Genomic DNA, 3,403 nt, shown 5'->3' with positions numbered 1-3,403 from the left:
CATGAGATCAGGGCCCTTGCTGCGTCATGGGCCCTCCTCAATGGGTCCCCCTTTCAGGAGGTCATGTCCGCAGCTTTCTGGCGCGGACAGACTACCTTCACGGATTTTTATCTCCGGTCCTTGGCCTCTCATTCTGATGGATTGTATTCCCTTGGACCGGTGGTGGTTGCACAGTCTGTGGCTGTTCCTCCACAGTAATTCAGTGATTTTAAATAGTATGCTATCAGGCACCACGGTGGTACACCTGCTCGTTTCACGGGGAGGTTTTCCATTTTTTAATTACTTTCGGGGCTTTATTAGGGGGGTTCCTTGAACCTTTTCCCTACCTTGAGCATGTCTCGAGTTTGTTCCGTCAGCCTGGTCTGCCTGGATTCGAAGCCTCCACTACGGTAAGACGAATTCGCATACTAAAGTTATGGTAATTATTACTGAAATGAAATTGAGGTTTTTGAAGTAAAACCAATTTTCATGATGTAATACTTACCATAACTTTATGGAGTCCCACCCTGTATTCCTCCCCTTGCCTCCTCATCCTGGCTGCCTTTAGGCTCCATAAAAGGGGGTTTGAGGAAGGGAGATCACTCCGTGGCTCTGTCATCGAGATAGAGGTTACGTCACGGTAGGGAGGTAGGGATATTTGAATCTTTTGTTTTTGGGCTACAAAGATGGGTGTAGGTATTGTATATGCATACTAAAGTTATGGTAAGTATTACATCATGAAAATTGGTTTTACTTCAAAAACCTCAAGTCTAATTGACAGTCTATTAAAAGATTATGATCCCTACATTTGGAAAAAGCACCATACATTGCTCTTACTTGCAGTTGGTTAATATTAAATTGTGTCAAACCATTCTAGTAAAATAAACCCCAAGATATTTAAAATCCTTAGCTATTTCTAATAAAGTACCGTTGTATGTAAAATTAAGGTCATCAGGAATTCTTTTTCTTCCAAATACCGTGAATTTAGTTTTGCTGATATTGCCATTGATTGGAATATTAAAAAAAATACATCCAATTGGTTTTACAAATCCTCTGCCGTGTCTGATAGGAGTATAGTGTCATCAGCGTATAGCATAACATAAAGCTTTACAGTCACTTGATTGTTTTAGGTATAACCGTTCCTTTACATATATTTCCTCTTCGAGGTGAGCATTACCAAACTTATTGTATAGCTGTTTGGCTTTTCTATTTTTTTTGCGAGCAGACTTACAGTCTCTCGTAAACCAAGGCAATATTATTGATACGATAGCGTTGTTCAGTTATAAAACTACAAAAACACATTTGAGGTCATCATTCAACTTTCTGGGTTTACTTGTATTATAAATAACCCCAGTATTTAAATGATCATATATGTTATTACTATCACACAAATGTAGACATATGTGTAACTGGGAATGTACATCGGATAACAAGGTTGAGTTTTCATTGATAGAAAATTCGTCCAATACCAAGTGTGTCAATGTTACCTTTTTACATGTAAGATTACCTATACCTTTATCCTCAACCATGCGACCATTGAGTATAAATATATTACAGTGCTTACATAGGTCAAGTAAACGCTTAACATAATCGTTATTTACAGGGTCCTTAGTAGACCTTTGTCTTGGGACATTGATATCAATTAGGTCGTTAACATCGGAAAAATAACCATAATCATCACCTTCAGCTTCAAAGAAATCAGGGAGATCTGAAGTCCTACCGTTGAAGTCACAAAGCAGGCAAATATACTTGTTATCCTGTGTTTGGAAAGATAAAATATCTTTTTCCACATCTTCAAAAAGTTAAGACGAAGATAATTTGAACTACTGGGATGTATATAAACTATTCCAAATATCAAATGACCATTGCATTTAAAAACATCACCCTTAATTTTGAGCCACATAATGTGATTACAATCAATTTCTACAATACTTAAATGTTTCACATATTCATGTTTAGAATAGACAACTATGTCACCAGATTTAATAACGGACAAACATTTACTGTGTTTACAAAATGCAGTATAACTTTCGATATCAACAGAATCTGCAGTACCAGTCTTAGTTTCGGTAAGACATATTAAATCATAATTTGACAGATACTCAATAAAATCGGGACATTTGAGTTTACCTACAAGACCATTGACATTAATACTCAAAATGTTAAACTGTTTATGATTGGTACAGTCATTGTGGATTCCCACCACCGCATATTATGCAGTTTTTACAAAAGTTAGTACACAGATATACAATGATGAGGGGGGGGGGGGGGGGGGGGGGGAGCGACCAGTCTCTATGATAATCACTTATGTTTCTGAAACTGACTTGAGCAATTTCACATGCTCCTAAGCATATTCAAAGTCGTCTTCCTTATCAAAACATGTGTCAAACATCAGGGCGAACACGATTTGTTCGCCATAAGTCGAAGTTCTCTCAAACTCTTTTTACAGACAGAAACCGTTCACCCTAATAGGATTCATCGGAGAAAAAATATATAAAGAAAACACAGGAGACTAAATTAAATAAAAGAAAACACTGAAGACTAAATAATAACTAGAAACTTGTTTTTGTGAACAGCTTCTCTTATTAGCCAATAGACAAACTTTGATATCAAAACTAAACAAAAGGCTACAACTCTGTATAAAGTGGGGCACGATACCTAAGTCTAGTGCACTGCACACCTTCTGTGGGTGATGCAGGTGAACTTCAAGTGTGAACAAGATATCTTTAACAGTTTAGAAGTTATGCTGTGGACAAACTTCGATATAAAAAAATATACAAAGGGCCATAACTCTGTTAATAGTGGGGCACACCACACTATTTTAGTGCGAGAGATTCCGCCTTCCCCAGATACATACAAAAATGTAAATATGGTAAGTTTGGTCAACGTAGGTGAAATAACATGGAACTTACGTTCCGGAAAAACTTCGGTATTGAAATAAACAAAGGGCCATAACTCTGTATATAGTGGGGCACGATACCTAGTTCCAGTACACTGTACACCTTCTATGGTTGATGCAGGCATACTTCAAGTTTCATAAAGATATCTTTAACGGTTAAAATGTTTTGCCCGTACAAGTTGCGAATAGAAGAATGAGAAGAGGAACCAGAGGAAAAATATGTCTCCCTTCATTCGAAAGGGAGACATAATAAGACTATATATATACGGGTGTTGACATAGACCGTATATTTCGGATACATCCTTTAGAATCAGGCCATTTCTATAGTTTACTTCTACATTTCAGGATACTATAAACTGAAGTATTCAGGGCTGACAAAAACGCATGTGAAATATATCATTCGTATCATTAAATTGATATATTATTTTATAATTTCCAAACAACACCTAATGAATTTGTGACGCATGTCTTACTACTTCGTCCGCCTAAAAGTAAAGCTTGTAGAATAAGATGACCAAATACGAT

Source organism: Mizuhopecten yessoensis, unplaced genomic scaffold (assembly GCF_002113885.1).
Source record: "Mizuhopecten yessoensis strain PY_sf001 unplaced genomic scaffold, ASM211388v2 scaffold10919, whole genome shotgun sequence".
NCBI lineage: Eukaryota > Metazoa > Mollusca > Bivalvia > Pectinida > Pectinidae > Mizuhopecten > Mizuhopecten yessoensis.
Note: the sequence above shows the minus strand (reverse complement) of the source record.